The sequence below is a fragment of the Dama dama genome, chromosome 11 (genome assembly GCF_033118175.1).
Source record: "Dama dama isolate Ldn47 chromosome 11, ASM3311817v1, whole genome shotgun sequence".
Taxonomy (NCBI): Eukaryota; Metazoa; Chordata; class Mammalia; order Artiodactyla; family Cervidae; genus Dama; species Dama dama.
Genome location: NC_083691.1, coordinates 46234071 through 46251972, shown reverse-complemented (window position 1 = coordinate 46251972; position 17902 = coordinate 46234071).

Here is a 17902-nt window from a genome sequence, read left to right as displayed (position 1 = left end):
ACACCCTCTCCAGCATTTATTGTTTGTAAACTTTTGTATAGCGGCCATTCTGACTGGCGTGAAATGGTACCTCATTGTGGTTTTGATCTGCGTTTCTCTGATAATGAGTGATGTTGAGCATCTTTTCATGTGTTTGTTAGCCATCTGTATGTCTTCTTTGGAGAAATGTCTGTTTAGTTCTTCTGCCCATTTTTTGATTGGGTCATTTATTTTTCTGGAATTGAGCTACAGGAGTTGCTTGTATTGTAATTTTGTAATTTGTAATTTTTTTTTGTAATTTTTTGTAATTTTTTTTGGTAATTTTTTGTAATTTTTGTAATTTGTAAAATTGTAATTGCTTGTAATTTTGAGATTAATCCTTTGTCTGTTTCTTCATTTGCTATTATTTTCTCCCATTCTGAAAGCTGTCTTTTTGCCTTGCTTATAGTTTCCTTTGTTGTGCAAAAGCTTTTAAGTTTAATTAGGTCCTATTTGTTTATTTTTGCTTTTATTTCCAATACTCTGGGAGGTGGGTCATAGAGGATCCTGCTGTGATTTATGTCAGAGAGTGTTTTGCCTATGTATTTGATAAATTTTGAATAAATGATCTTAGCATTATGTATAGTTCTTGATAGTAAATGCTAAATTTTCATAGTTGTTATTAAAGATTTTAAATTTTGTATAAAATGGTCTTGCTTATTTAAGTTATAAATGTCTAGCTTTTAAAATGTTTCATTCCAGTATTTACCTGCTGTGTATTTGTATGAAACAATGCCCCCCAAATTTTATATTTATTATTAGTGTTAATAATTTATTAAGTATTTCTGAAACAAATTAATCCTAATACAGTTTCAGAAGCATATCTTTATAAGAAAACCAAGTAGGATAAAAAATTAATTCCTCCCATCCAATAAACTTCTTAAAATATAACACATGCTTATTTTGAATAACAAAAAATACAGGTGAATATGTGGCAAATATATACAAATGAAATGTAACATTATTAAATTGAATTAATGGTGTATCAAGGAATTTTTTTCCATCATGATTTGTCAAACATCTGATAGCTTTAACATATAACATGTACAGAAAACACTATGACATTTAAATACTTTAAATTTATTACTATGTTAGACAATCTTAAAAATAAATTGTCATTTATTTTTTCTTTATTTAATTTCAATACTTTTAGTGCTTTGCTGGGGTACTTTTTGCTGCAAATGAAAGAAAACCCAAACATGTTGAATTGTCTGTAGTCAACTTGCAACATGGCAGCCCCCATGTGCTCTCTCTCAAAAAGCAGCCCCCCAGACATGTTGCCCAGGGTCCCTTTCCACCCAGGTTACAGATCAGATTCTTCTAATGAGACAATGTTGTGTGAGATTCAGAAGCTGAAGAGGAAGGTAGTCTTTGGTTTTCTGAAGGCAGTTATATCCAGATGAACAGGGAATTCAGGACATTTTCAGTCATTTGCCAGTAAGCTCTTGAGAACATCTAATTTGTTGATGTTATCTAGACACTTTATGGAAACTGCTACAGATTCTTCAGAACGGTGGCAGCTTTCCTGCGAATGCTGAGACCTTCACATTCAGCTTTTCAGATTGACATGTTGAATTGTGACTTCTTGGACTGCCATTTCCCCACATATTTAATTGCTTTGGTATTAAATTCTTTATGCCTGAAATACAGAAAACAATTTCTTACTTGCTCTTTGAATCCTGACTGATACACTAAGTAGACATGGTCTAAATCAATGGACTTTTAGTTTCTCACATAAGAATTCTGGAGGTACATGTGTTCTAGAGGTGATTATTTCAGGGTCTCAATGATATCATCCAAAAACTCAATTCTCTCTCTTTCAATATTTCATCCTCAAGATGATAGCATTTCTCTTAGTTTCCTCATTACCACTCCAAAGCCTGGAAAGAGGACCCCTATGACACAAACATCACTCAGCATCAATGAGACATTTCCCTGCAACTCTCATCTTAATCCTCAAAACAAAAAGTGACTAGAGAGGAATGCTTCTAAGGTGTATGGATTTCACCACTGTTCACTACAGAATAGTAAAACTTTTAAGCAACGAAAGAGCCTAGATGATTAACTTGCAAAATCTTTTCTCTTAGAGAGTCCCATAGATTCTGGCATATCACTTCCCAGAAGGGGCAAGTTTCCATCTTCTTGCTTCTCTGCGTGTGCCTCATACACACGTCAGTGTGTCCTAACAGTGTTCAATGTGGACATTCTGTGATATTAAAAACTCATATTTCCTCAAATTTGATTATATACATATATTCAACAAGTGACATGAGTAAGACGTGATACCAATTTTTATGTTGACAACTAGGTAGATTCTTAAACACAGGCATTGTGAATTATTTTACTTTATAAAATTATTTAACATTTAATTTTTTTCAAAAATTAAAATTTTAGCTTTATTTGAATAATTTAAATATTATCATATTATCAAGAACAAGGAAAAATGTATAAGCCAGAATTTTGACAGAATATCAAGTACTTTATTTTTCCATGTACAATCTATTGTTTTTGCTACTGAGCTAATACAGTGATATTCTTTGGAAAAATTCAAATATTATGCATGATGCTTTTGGAATCTGCCCAAAGATGAAATATCTTGTGAAGCAGAAACAAAATTTTACCTTTAAGCCCCTCTTGGATCCACAGTGGTAGTACCATCTAAATTCTGTAATAACAATTTGATTTAATATATATATATGGCAAAAAAATATATTAGAAGTCAACTGCGATCTTTGATAGAAAATCAAATTAATTTTGAACTGATGCCATCTAGAGTTTTCTGGCATGGCTTACAAAAAAAGTGAAAACAAACAAGTTTGACTATTTCACTTTGGAGAAGATAAAACTGTTTTAATTTATTTTAGAAAAAATTATTTTTCTCAATTTCAAAATAAGAGTGATAGTCAACTAAACAACGTGCTGCTATTTTTTTGTTTTTCTTCCTTTTTCAGTATTCTGTCACACTGAAAATCTTGGGGGAAAGAAGAAATTAAGTACCATAGTTACAATTTCATTTAGAGGTAAAAATTGAAGACTATGATAGCAATTTATAATAAATTTTTTTTTAAAAATCTAGAACCACAATACCTTGAGAAAGATTGTCTTGTTTAATATCAATGTCAATACATTTATGTTGAAATTTGTCTTAAGCAACCTACCTAGTGATATTGCTGAAATGGAAGCAACAGTCATAAATATATGGAGTAAAAACCATCTATTTAAAAAAATATATTCTAGTTTTTATCAATTTATATTATCTATAAACATTGTACCCATCAACACCTAGTATGTACAGAGCATGCAGGCTAAGTCACTTCAGTCATGTCCAACCCTTTGTGACCGAGCCCACCAGGCTCCTCTGTCCATGGGGATTCTCCAGACAAGAATACTGGAGTGGGTTGCCATTTCCTCCTCCAAGGGATCTTCCCAGCACATGGCTCAAACCCATATATACAGTATCAAATTCAATTGTCTTGGACATTTTGCCAGTTTTCAGTTATGGAACATTCTAGTTTCATGTACATATAGCAAAAAGTTTCTGTTGTATTTAGAGGCACAGCCATTTCACAGCTGCAGATGGTGACTACAGCCATGAAATTAAAAGATACTTGCTCCTTGGAAGAAAAATTATGACCAACCTAGACAGTATATTTAAAAGCAGTGTTATGACTTTGCCAACAAAGGTTTGTCTGGTCAAAACTATGATTTTTCCAGTAGTCACATATGGATGTGAGAGTTGAACTATAAAGGTGAGCAAGGAAGAATTGATGTTTTTGAACTGTGGTGTTGGAGAAGACTCTTGAGAGTCCCTTAGACTGCAAGGAGATCCACCCAGTCCATCCTAAAGGAAATCAGTACTGAATATTCATTGGAAGGACTGATGCTGAAGCTGAAACTCCAATACTTTGGCCACCTGATGCCAAGAACTGACTTATTGGAAAAGACCCTGATGCTAGGAAAGACTGAAGGTGGGAGGAGAAGGGGATGACAGAGGATGAGATGGTTGGATGGCATCACCGACTCGATAGACATGAGCTTGAGTAAGCTCCAGGAGTTGATGATGGACAGGAAAGCCCAGTGTGCTGCAGTCCATGGGGTCGAAAAGAATCGAACACGACTGAACAACTGAACTGAACTGAATTGAGAGGCATACCATACCTTATTTTCCAGCTGGCTATCTTTATGTTTATCTTTTACATATTTAAACATATAGTTACCAGATAACACTTCGTACTATTGTTCCTATCCTGTAGAAGGAATGGGCCTGCCCATCATATTCTCCAAATCATGATTATAGTTCTAGATGATAGAGATGTAGAAAAAATACTTTTAACTACTATAAAAAAAAATTGAATTTCTCTCAGATTTTTTTCAACAAAATTTCCACATAGCAACTTATTTATCTGAATTTTCTACTTCTCCTTTATTTAAATATGTTAAATTGTGTTTTATTAAGGAATATTGCTTATTTTATAAAAAAAAATTTTTTAATTCCTAACAAATTTCCTACCAATTTAGTCTTCTTAATACTTACCATTAGAGTTTTAATTTTAATTTTTCATTGCTCTTGTGATTAATAACCTAGTAAATTTTGTGAAAAAAATTCTCTATTTCAGTGATCTACAGAGTTTCTTTATTTTTAATCATAATTTTTGTTTTTTGGTTTTTTTTTTTTTTTTGCACATTACCATAGTAGAATGGAAAAGACTAGAGTTCTCTTCAAGAAAACTAGAGATACCAACGGAACATTTCATGCAAATATGGGCTCAACAAAGGACAGAAATGGTATGGACCTGACAGAAGCAGAAGATATTAAGAAGCGGTGGCAAGGAAACAGAACTGTACAACAAAGATCTTCATGATGCAGTTAATCATGATGGTGTGATCACTCACCTAGAGCCAGACATCTTGGAATGTGAAATCAAGTTGGCCTTAGGAAGCATCACTATGAACAAAGCTCATGGAGGTGGTAGAATTCCAGTTGAGCTATTTCAAATCCTAAAAGAAGATGCTGTGAAAGTGCTGCACTCAATATGCCAGCAAATTTGAAAAACTCAGCAGTGGTCACAGGACTGGAAAAGCTCAGTTTTCATCCCAATCCCAAAGAAAGGCAATGCCAAAGAATGTTCAAACTACCACACGATTGCATTCATCTCACACGCTAGTAAAGTAATGCTCACAATTCTCCAAGCCAGGCTTCAGCAATATGTGAACTGCGAACTTCCAGATGTTCAAGCTGATTTTAGAAAAGGCAGAGGAACCAGAGATCAAATTGCCAACATCTTCTGGATCATCAAAAAAGCAAGGGAGTTACAGAAAAACATCTATTTCTGCTTTATTGACTATGCCAAAGCCTTGACTGTGAGGATAACAATAAACTGTGGAAAATTCTGAAAGAGATGGGAATACCAGACAACCTGACCTGCCTCTTGAAAAACCTGTATGCAGATCGGAAGCAAGAGTTAGAATGGATATGGAACAACACACTGGTTCCAAATAGGAAAAGGAGTACGTCAAGGCTATATATTGTCACCCTGCTTATTTAACTTATATGCAGGGTACATCATGAGAAACACTGGGCTGGATGAAGCACAAGCTGGAATCAAGATTGCCAGGAGAAATATCAATAACCTCAGATATGCAGATGACACCACCATTATAGCAGAAACTGAAGAGGAACTTAAGACCCTCTTGATGAAAGTGAAAGAGGAGAGTGAAAAAGTTGGCTTAAGGCTCAACATTCAGAAAACTAAGACGATGGCATCCAGTCCCATCACTTCATGGGAAATAGATGGGGAAACAGTGGAAACAGTGAGACAGTTTAATTTTGGGGGCTCCAAAATCACTGAAAATGATGATTGCAGCCAGGAAATTAAAAGATACTTACTCTTGGAATGAAAGTTATGACCAACCTAGACAGCATATTAAAAAGCAGACACATTACTTTGCCAACAAAGGTCCATCTAGTCAAGGCTATGGTTTTTCCAGTAGTCATGTATGGATGTGAGAGTTGGTCTATAAAGAAAGCTGAGTGCCGAAGAATTGATGCTTTTGAACTGTGGTGTTGGAAAAGACTCTTGAGAGCCCCTTGGATTGCAAGGAGATCCAATCAGTCCATCCTAAAGGAGATCAGTCCTGGGTGTTCATTGGAAGGACTGATGCTGAGGCTAAAGCTCCAATACTTTGGCCAGCTGATATGAAAGGCTGATTCATTTGAAAAGACTGTGATGCTGGGACAGATTGAGGGCAGGAGGAAAAGGGGATGATAGAGGATGAGATGGTTAGATGGCATCACCAACTCGATGGACATTAGTTTGGGTAGGCTCCGGAAGTTGGTGATGGACAGGGATACCTGACGTGCTGCAGCTCACGGGGTTGCAAAGAGTCAGACATGACTGAGCGACTGAACTGAACTGAACTGAATAGTAACTTTTGTTTATATTTTTATTTTAATTTTATACTGGACTATAGTTGATTTTCAGTGTTGTGTTAATCTGAGGTGTTAAAACAACCCAATCCAGTTACACATATAGATACATGTATTCTTTTCAAAACTTTTTCCCATTTAGGTTATTGCAGTTATTGAGCAGAGTTTCCTGTGATATACACTGTAAGTCCTGTTGTTTATTTTAAATATAGTAGTGTGTATATGTCAATCCCAAACTCCCAACTTATTCTTCACCCCACCCCCCCCACCACCCATTTTTCCCCTTTGGTAATCATACATTTGTTTTCTAAGTCTGTGAGTTGCTTCCTGTTTTGTAAATAAATTCATTTGTATCACTTTTTTAAGATTTTCCATATAAGTAATGCCATATGATATTTGGTTTTTTTCTTCTGACTTACTTCACTTACTATGATAATCTCTTAGTATAATACTTCTCCAGGCTGAGTAATATTACATTGTCTATATGTACCACATCTTTATTTATTCATCTGTATATAGATATTTGCATTGCTTTCATGTCTTGGCTATTGTAAATAGCACTGCAATGACATTGGGCCTTTCAAACTATGTTTTTCTCTGGATATATACCTAAGAGTGCAATCACTGAGCCTCCATATTGTTCTCCATAGTGGATGAACCAATTTACATTCCACCAAGAGTGTAGGAGAGGTCTGCTTTCTGCATACCCTCTCCAGCATTTATTGTTTGTAGATTTTTTGATGATGGCCATTCTGACTGGTGGGAGGTGATATTTCATTGTAGTTTTGATCTTTTTTTCTTTAATAATTAGTAATGCTGAACATGTTTTCATGTGTCTCTTCATCATCTGTATGTCTTTTTTTGAGAAATGTCTATTACACTTTTTTTTTTTTTTTGAGCTACATGAGCTGTTTGTATATTTTGGACATTAATCTCTTGTTGGTTGCATCACTGGCAAATAATTTCTCCCATTCTGTGGGCTGTCTTTTCTTTTGTTTATGATTTCCTTTGCTGTAAGCTTTTCAGTTAATTAAGTCCCATTTATTTTTTATTTTTATTTCCATTACTCTAGGGGATGAATTGAAAATATTTCTCTGTGATTTATGTCAAAGATTGTTCTGTCTGTGTTTTCTTCTAAGAGTTTTATAGTATCTAGTCTTACATTTAGATCTTTAATCCACTTTTGAGTTTTTGTGTGTGGTGTCTGCAAATGTTCTAATTTTATTCTTTTACCTGTAACTGTCCAGTTTTTGTATTTATTGAAGAGATTGTCTTTTCTCCATTGTATAGCTTTGACACTTTTGTTATACATTAATTGACCATAGGTGCGTGGGTTTATTTCTGGGCTTTCTATTCTGTTCCATTGATCTATAGTTCTGTTTTTGTGACAGTACCACACTGTTTTGATTACTGTAGCTTTGCAATATAGTCTGAAGCCAGGGTAACTAATTCATCCAGCTCTGCTTCTCTCTCTCATATATCTTCTAATTTCTCTACTTAACACTTTTGAAACTAATGGTTACTGTATGTAACATTGTTTTAACATATTAAACTAAATCTCAATGAGTCTAGAGACACTATCTTGCATGTGTTTGTCATTTTTGTTTGTTGACTATATATTGTATCTATATTATGGCATGTATACGTACTTCTTAGTACAATGTCTAGCACATATCTATGAGATGTGGTGTTAGGCAGAGTAGATTTCAGTGTGGACAGATCATATTTGAAATGAGAGTGAAGCATCTAAAAGAACGTGCCAAAAGCAGTTGAATCTTTAGGTCTAGTGATGAGAAAAGCAGATTGTGATCGAAATTGTGCTAGAAATTCACATTTAAAAAATGGAAACCAGAGGAAGAACCTTTATAATTCTTTTAAAAATTTACCAAGTTTGTTTGGGAAAATTCAGGAACATGTTATATCCCAGATGCTATGAGCAGAAAGCACATATTTGAAAGAGGTAGTGACTGGGTCTAATGAAATATACATAGAGACAGAGAAGTAACTGGATGAAACTTTGGACTAGGGAGGGTCTTCTGGTATTATATTTTTCATAAATGGGAAATAATCATTAGAGATTGAAGACACAGAGGAAAAAACAAAGTGTAATCTCTGAAAATTTAAGTAAGAATGAGCCTCAGAGTACATGTAGAGACATTGGTATTTGACAGGTGATACATCCTTCTTCTTTGGTCACAGAAAGGAAGTATGGAAAGTGCTGATACAAGCAAGTTGAGCGTTTCAGGGAGTAAACTGTTAATATATTCAGAGCCATCAGGCCAACATTTTTAAAAAATAAAAGCTGAATACAAAATGTGATATGTAGTACAATTTAAATTTAATAAAAATATTAAAAAGATAAAGAAAATAGCAATATTTAGAGAAAGACAGCATTTGCAACTCATTTTTAAAAGTAATTTTACGTACTCATATATTTTCATAATAAGTATGGAATACTACTTAATTAAAAGAAAAAGTTTTAAACTGACTTACTTTTCCTCTGTCACTTTTCTACAAATGCTTTTAAGTTGCATACTTGTATGGAGGACTTATTTTTCATTTTTGCTTTTACTCATTTCTGCGATGAGGCTAAAAAGATTTTACCAATATCTTGCTTGTTAAGGGATGGGGAATTTAAAACAAAAATAAATAAATAAATATCTAGGTTCAACATGATTCTGCAGGGAACTCTGGTGTTTCAATTGCACCTCAGCTTTCCCATCTTATGCAAGGAGGCTGGGCTCATAGCACCCCAACATCAGTCTGTCATTAGCAACAGATACGAATTCTTACTCTGGGCATTTTTGAGTATGATGGTTCCTGATATAGAAAAGGTATATCTTTGAGCATTTTAGCAATCACAGAGAAGTGTATCTACAGTAAATTGGACCTGGATGAGGCAACTGAATTTCTACTATCATGGACTATGAGAAAATACCTGTCCTGGGTAGTCAGAGGAATTAGTGTAACCCTCATTCTGCTTGTAATCAGGATAAGAATTCCTTTCTTCATGGTGAAAAAAAGCAGTTGCATTACATAACTTCTAAAGTTATTTTCAGCAACACGTTTTGTTAGAAAGACCATGAACTTTTGAATGAAAAATCTGTTCTAACAGTTGTCCACCAGTAATTAGCTTACTTCTGGTTTAATTTTTTTAATCTCTAAAATATGAATAAAATTTCCTAAATCGAATTATCTGAATTTATCTAATAAACCTCTTGGTATAGTCATCATTAATAAATGATTATTTATTGAGATAACTTTGACTCTGTAGTTCATATAAAAATCTCACTATTTAAGGCTATTAGTATGTTTCAAATATGCTTGTGTTTCTACAGTCATTTTTAGTTGTTCATCAAATTACCTCTCTTGCTTTCTTTTGGTGTTCTTGAATATGGAACTGAAGAAGACTACATAATTAAGTGCAGTGAAAGTAGTCTAAATTAAAAGAATGTGTTGAAGTGATGGTGCAGTAATACCACATTTTGTTAATTGGGTTAAGAGAAAGGCTTTCAAAATGTATATTCTAGAAATTTCCTTGGTCATCCAATGGCCAAGACTCCAACATTCCCAGTGCAGAGGGCCAGGTTCAAACCCTGGTCAGGGAACTAGATCTCACATACCCCAACTAAGATCCTGATACACACACCACAACTAAGACTTGGTGCAACCAAATAAATAAATACATATTAAAAAGTCTATAATCTCCATAATAATCACTACTTTCTACTATTTTAGAAGAAAAAACCCTGCTTCACTCTATATTCTTCAAACATCACTTGAGCAGATCAACATATTGTATTGTGTTGACTTCTATCATGATATAATGTAATCAATATCAGCAAGATTCTTTGCCTAAAACCCCATGACACTGAATATACACTTTACCTATCAATGCTACTTCTAACAAAACTTTCCTAGCAAAATAGGCACCCAATTTATGTGTCATGGTTTGCTGATTTGATTTTTTAATATTGCATAAACATAGCATTTATCTTGTTACCATGTTTTTGGTTATTTCTGAAATTTTGTATGGGGATGAGTGCCTAACTTGCCTTACAGTAGACATCTCTATTCAGGAGAGCAGAATGTCCTCTATGAAAATGAACTGCTAATAATTCACCATCCTCCATGCAAAGTGATAGTATCAAATGTAGATCTTAGCCTAGAAAATAGAAAAAAGATAAAAATGTCATCTAAATCCTGAGATTAATGACTTCCTTGGAAGAAGTATGAATCAAGTATCTTCTCTAAACCTAAAATTTAGTGTAGTGCTAACTCTAGCATTAAATGTTTCATGCATTAATTTACACAGTTAACTAACTTATTTTATTATTTATAGTGATGCCACTCTAAATGTGAATTAAATTTATGTATCATCAATCTAACCATAAGTTTGGATTTAAAACTCTCAGACTACAAGTTGTATTAAACATATGTAGTACTTGTTTGATATTATTTAGGAAGACATATAGGGTGAAATGGAAAAGGCAATGGCACCCCACTCCAGTACTCTTGCCTGGAAAATTCCATGGACAGAGGAGCCTGGTAGGCTGCAGTCCACGGGGTTGCTAAGGGTTGGACACGACTAAGTGACTTCACTTTCACTTTTCACTTTCAAGCACTGGAGAAGGAAATGGCAACCCACTCCAGTGTTCTTGCCTGGAGAATCCCAGGGATGGTGGGGCCTGGTGGGCTGCTGTCTATGGGGTCGCACAGAGTCAGACACGACTGAAGCGACTTAGCAGCAGCAGCATAGGGTGAAAAGAATATAATAGCTTTTTAAAGGCAAATCTATCAACCCTTGCCAATAGTTCTATATATTATTCTATTTTCAATCTTTATTACAATCTAGTATGTTTTAAAAATAGCTTCTATGATGGTTCCAAAACTTATTAGTAGCCATTGGGGCTTTTTGTGTGAGTTAGCAATAATATTGGGAAAAGTTTACCTCAACTCATAGCTGAATGTCAAGTATTCATTGCCCAATATAAATGTGTCCATAAAACATTGGAAAGATTATATAATTGATACTTGGCTATAATAGAAACACCACTTGGGTTTAGATTTATTTCATACCAATTAACATTCACCCTAGAGAATTATTTCTTTTTTATGTGAGACCTATGGAATTTTAATTAATTTAGCCTTGTAATTGTTTCTACAATCTCATTATTTCAAGTTTTTGAAAAATACAGTGATTTCTAAGTAAATATTGACAGTTTCTCTGATTTATTTTTTATTTGGCAAACACTAATTAAGTGCTAATTTTATGTAAAATCATATGATAAACAAAGAAATAAGACAGCTCCTCAGGGTCATAAAATCCAGCAAAGTAACTGAAAGATATTCATCAGTTCAGTTCAGTGACTCAGTCAAGTCCAACTCTTTATGACCTCATGGACTGCAGCACACCAGGCTTCTCTGTCCATCAACAATTCCCAAAGCTTGCTCAAATTCATGTCCACAGAGTCAGTGATGCCATCCAACCATCTCATCCTTCATAATTCATTTCAAACCAAGGAAATCTCTGATTAGACTACATGAGACATGAGAGCTATATTTGCTAATGAAAGAATAAGCAAGCACCCCCTGATGATCTTGGAGAGTTTCATGTAAAAGGTAACATAACATTAGAACTGATAAATAGCAGAAGGAGGTAAGGCACCAAACATAAATTTAAATTCCTGACTGAAAACTCTGACTGAAGTTCATGAGGATAAAGATGGGTGTGATGTTGAATAATATTAAAACCAATTTATATTAGCTCCTTTCCAACACCATGTAGCTTTATGATAGTAAACACATTACCTATTTTGTCTCTAGGTGTCAGTTCTTCCTTACAAAGTAATGATAATAGTAGCTGATATTTACTGCTTACTATATGCCAAACACTGTATTGAAGGTATTACAAGAGTAATCTGACATAATCCTTATGCAAAGCTAATAAGGTGAACTCTCATTTTAGCCAATTAAAGTTGGAGAGGTTCAGTAACTTGCCTAAAATAAATGGCTTGCCACTTGTAAATGGTTGCCACTTGTAACTTGCCTAAAGTAAATAACTTTCCACTTGCAAATGGCTGAGCAGGAATTAAAACTAGATCTATTTGACTTCAGTTTCTATTATTCTAACTGCCAAACATTTGACCTACCTAACTCTTATGGAGAAGGTTAGCTTTAAAACATGTATGTGACTTTTGCACACCTACCTAATCTAGAATGAGAGACAAGCTCAACGTGTAATTTAAAATCTGTTTCTTGTGTGTACTTTAGTTTGATTCCATCACCTCTACCAGAAACCCTAACACACATGATCACCCCAGACATGCACTCACACACTTGCTATGTGACTTTGGTCATTTCACTTCCTTAACTCTCAACTGCAAAAGTAAAGTAAAGTGGAAATTATACTCTTGGAGTTATGTGGAAGGGGTGGTATATAAATAACAGCCACTCTATTCAAGAATCTCTGCAATGCAGGAAACCTGGGTTCAATCCCTGGGTCAGGAAGATCTCTTGGAGAAGGGGATGACAACTCACTCCAGTATTCTTGCCTGGAAGATTCCATGGACAGAGGAGCATGGCAGGCCAGAGTCCATGGGGTCAGAAAGACCCCATGACTGACACTCTTTCACTCTTCTCATCCATTTCCAGATCCAATAGAAAAATAAATGCATAAACCTGATGGATAAAAATATGAATTTTATCACTGATAGAGCTGTTTTTAAAATTGCTTTAGATCTGCAGACAAATGAGCACGCTAGTAATTCATCTCGTCGGCACAGGAAAAGGATAGATTTTCGCATCAGGAGTAGCCTCCTTCTCACATGATAGAGAGAAGATCAGAACATGTGGATCTGAGGATATGCTGGCTTCTAAGAATGCTATCACTAAGTCTGGAGAAGGCAATGGCACCCCACTCCAGTACTCTTGCCTGGAAAATCTCATGGACAGAGGAGCCTGGTAGGCTGCAATCCATGGGGTGGCGAAGAGTCGGACACGACTGAGCGACTTCACTTTCACTTTTCACTTTCATGCATTGGAGAAGGAAATGGCAACCCACTCCAGTGTTCTTGCCTGGAGAATCCCAGGGACAGGGGAGCCTGGTGGGCTGCCGTCTCTGGGGTCTCACAGAGTCGGACATGACTGAAGCAACTTAGCAGCAGCAGCAGCAGCAGCATCACTAAGTCAGACATGCTCAATGCCTTATGCAAAGATTACCAAATATGAAGTGTATTCTTCTTCTCATGAGCAAGAATGATTGATGAGTAGGCAATGGGAAGGTAAAGGTCAGAAGTATTAGTTTGGGTCCATGTACTTCATCGCTGCCTGTACAGTGTGCAGTATATGGAACTCACCATCAAGTTTTGTTTTTGTCTTTTTTTTAAATCAATCTGATGCAATGCTCAGGCCCTAGCAATTCCTCCATATGAAAAATAAAAGGCATGAGGAGAGAATATACCTCTATCAATGCTATCTTATTTCCCAAATACATTGACATAAGATGCAAAGTCACATAATACCTTTCTGGTTTTCAATTTTATTAGCAAGGAAGCAAATATTAGAATATATTCCTTGATGGAAATAACAAGGACCACCTTTAAATAGGAGGTGCAGACTTAACATTCATGCAAAAATCAGTATCTCCCACTTCTACTTGCTTTATTTATGTCTGGGATAAGAGGGAGCTGGAGTGAAGTGGAACTCAACGTGGAATCATTCCAAGGACAAACTTTTAAATGGAACTATATTGGGAAATGTTCTTTATGTAATTCTAATAGTCAGAGCATTATTGTTGGCATTGCCAAGATATACCAATAATATTTGGGGGGGCAGAACAGGAACAATAATTCAGCTTTTCCTGTAGTGTTTATTTTGAAAATATAGCCAGAAATCAACAGATTGTAAATCAATTCTTCAAAGATATTTTCACCAAAATATAGTTTTTATATGGAATCCCTCATCAGTTTTCAACTCTCTCTCTGTGGATACTTAGTGAGAGGTAATGATCATAAATCTCAGTACTTCTTTCCCATGAATCCCAGGTGTCTGTGTTTTCCCAGTTTAATAAAAAATTAAAAAAAGAGATAATAATTTATATTTTGGACAGACATTGTGGATATTTTTTAAAGTAATGGATGTAAAGCCTGCTTTGTTGTATGTGTGTGAGAAAAGTATATGAATAAGATAAATTTATATAAGGTAAGTTTCTAATAACCTCACTCACATTGAAGAATTATGGCTCATGATTTTCTAGCTCTAAGAAAAAGAAGACTACTGTTTTCACATAAATAAAGAGGAACAAGATATAATATATTAATAATACTTGTAAACATTCAAGGAAATTATTAAAAGCCTTATGCATTAATAAAATTATAAGGCTTTATTAGTCTGTATGTTATAAAAATGATTCTAATTTTTTTATTTAAATATGTAGTTTATTTTAATATATTTTCATTCAAATTTTTAACAAAGTATTTTTTGATGAAAGAAAAATTTAATGCAAAAACGGACTAAAGGAATATAATATTAATTGTACAATCTTGATGTAGCCAAACGTAGTTTTAGTTATTTATGCTATACGTGGAACAATTCTAATCTTTTTGCAATTGTTTCTTCTGTGATTTCAAGGAAATTTGTCATTGCTTTAACTTTTTATTCCAATTTTGTTACTTCTTTTTAAAAGCATTTTTTTATTCAATTACCTTGGCTAGTACTTTCATAACAGTAGATAAGTCAGACATCTTTTTCTTTCATTGATTTAATGAGAAGGTCTCCATGATGTAGAATTTTAGCTTTTTTGTGTGACAGATCATCTTTACATGATATTTACTTATCCTTCTGTTTAAAAGGTATTGTATTTAGTTAAAAACCATCAACATATGCTGGAATTTATCAAATGCTTTTTAGGGACATTGCACCACAATATACCTTCTTTCACTATAAATTTCCTAAAATGATGTGTTTTTGTTATCACATTTCTAATACTGGCCACTATCAGAATTTTGGAGTTAAAGATTTTTGTTTTGTCTCTGGTGATTTGGAATATATACATCCTAAAGTGAAAGTCACTCAGTCATGTACAACTCTTTGTGATCAGAATAAAAGAGTGGGTACCCTTTACCTTCTCCAGAGGATCTTCCCAACCCAGGGATTGAACCCAGGTCTCCCACACTGCAGGCGTATTATTTACCAGCTGAGCACAAGGGAAGCCCAAGAATACTGACTGGAGTGGGTAATCTATCCCTTCTCCAGCGATTTTCCCAACCCAGGAATGAAACTGGAGTCTCCTGCATTGCAGTTGGATTCTTTACCAACTGAGCTATCAGGGAAGCCCCATAAACATCCTAAGATCATTAGAATATTTGTTATATATTAATAAAATCAAGTGAAGTAAAGTGAAAGTCGCTCAGCTGTGCCCGACTGTTTGTGACCCAAAGAGAGCTCTCCAGGCCGAAATACTGGAGTGGGTAGCCTTTCCCTTCTCCAGGGGATCTTCCCAAACCAGAGATCGAAGCCAGGTCTCCCACATTGCAGGCAGATTCTTTACCAGCTGAGCCACAAAGGAAGCCAAGAATACTGACTGGAATGGGTAGCCTATCCCTTCTCCAGGGGATCTTCCCGATCCAGGAATCGAACCAGGGTCTCCTACATTGCAAGTGGATTCTTTACCAACTGAGCTATAAGGGAAGCTTAGATACAAGTTTGCAGCAAGGGGAAGGTAATTTGAATAGGAAAAGATTAATGTTAATTAACAGAAAATAAGTCTCTCACAAGAAGAACTTTAGCAACCTTCTACACATGGGAAGATGCAATCTTCTGGGCTTGCTGAAATCACTTATTTCGTATGCATCTAACTCTTTTGGGTCAATTTTGCTTTCTTTATTGTTCACATACTACTTCCTTGTTTACCATAAGAGATGGAAAATGTGACAATTGCTGCCTCTCATATCCCCCTAGCTCCTGAGGGCTTACCAGAGAGGAAGTAGCTGATGGCTTCCAAGTAGCTGGCTTTGTTTCACCTGGGCTTGGAAATTTCCACTTGGTAAAGGATTGTTTACTAGTAGAGCTATAGTAGAAAATATTTCATTTCACAGCCCCTCCTCATGGTCAGAAATTCAGCCTTATTGGGAGACATTTCATGACCATTGTTGCTTTTTGTCCCATGGCACTGGGAGGTTCATCCCAGATCAGGCAAAAGTTCTTTATTGATATGTCACTTCAAGTGTTAATTTCTGGATTAGTCCTATTGATGGATAATAAAAGATTCTCTAGATCCTCTATCTTCTAACATAATACGAATCAGGAGATATTTCCCTTGTTGTTTCTTCACATAACTAGAATCACACTATTATAATTATTCTGCTTTATAAAAGTGACCTATATCTTCAAGGTGTTTCAGTTTAGTTCAGTTCTGTCACTTAGTCGTGTCCGACACTTTGTGATCCCATGAATCGCAGCATGCAAGGCCTCCTTGTCCATCACCTACTCCCGGAGTTTACTCAGACTCATGTCCATTGAGTCGGTGATGCCATCCAGCCATCTCACCTTCTGTTGTCCCCTTCTCCTCCTGCCCTCAAGATGTTTAGCTGTCATCAATTTGGCCAGGGGCCTGGTTATACATCATGTATAAGCAGATAACAATTTTATAAAATAAACAGATTATGAAAAAATACAGCTAATAATGTTGTTAAAATTATAAGTAGGTACTTAAACCTTGAAATTCCAAAACCAAACCAGCTTCCTAAAAGATCACCAAGGCTAGGAAGTGGATCATCTAAGGCAGCAATCTTAATTTTCATGTGTCATTAACTGTGTTACATTAGAAGATGCATCTGGCATGTAAACACAACATTCAGTTTACATTATATCACAGTTGATCCCTTGTGATGCTGTAAGGATATAATGGGCCATAGGATTTTGTAATACAACTTTTCTCCTCATAGGAACCTCAGCATTTAGTAGGCCAATAGCCTGGTTGCTATCATTTAAGGCCTTTTGAGTGAAATCTGTTAAGACTTCAATGTGAGAAATAACATTTTCTAATCCTACTGAAAGCACAAAATAACTGCTAAGTGATCATACCAGTGAAATTCAGATCTCTTGGTCCATCAGGCTTGTATTGTTGGTAAAGTTGCTGGAATCACATCTAAGTTTGTACATAAGTGGCCTTGACCTCAAGGGAAACCTAAAGTATGCCTTCCTAGCTTTCCTGGCAGAAGCCAGGGCTTACACTGAACCCACAAAACTATTGAGTCCCATAGATACCAGCCAGTACATTTCTGGATGTCTGACCCAATCTGTTCCATACCAATCACTGTCTTTAAGAGAAATGGTATACTGGTAGTTTTCATAGGCACTCAGCTTAGTTTTCTAGGGTTATTAGGTTGATTATCTTTGGTATGGTTAATAGTTAAATGGTTAATTGTTTTCAGCATAGGGGGGCCTTTAGGCTTA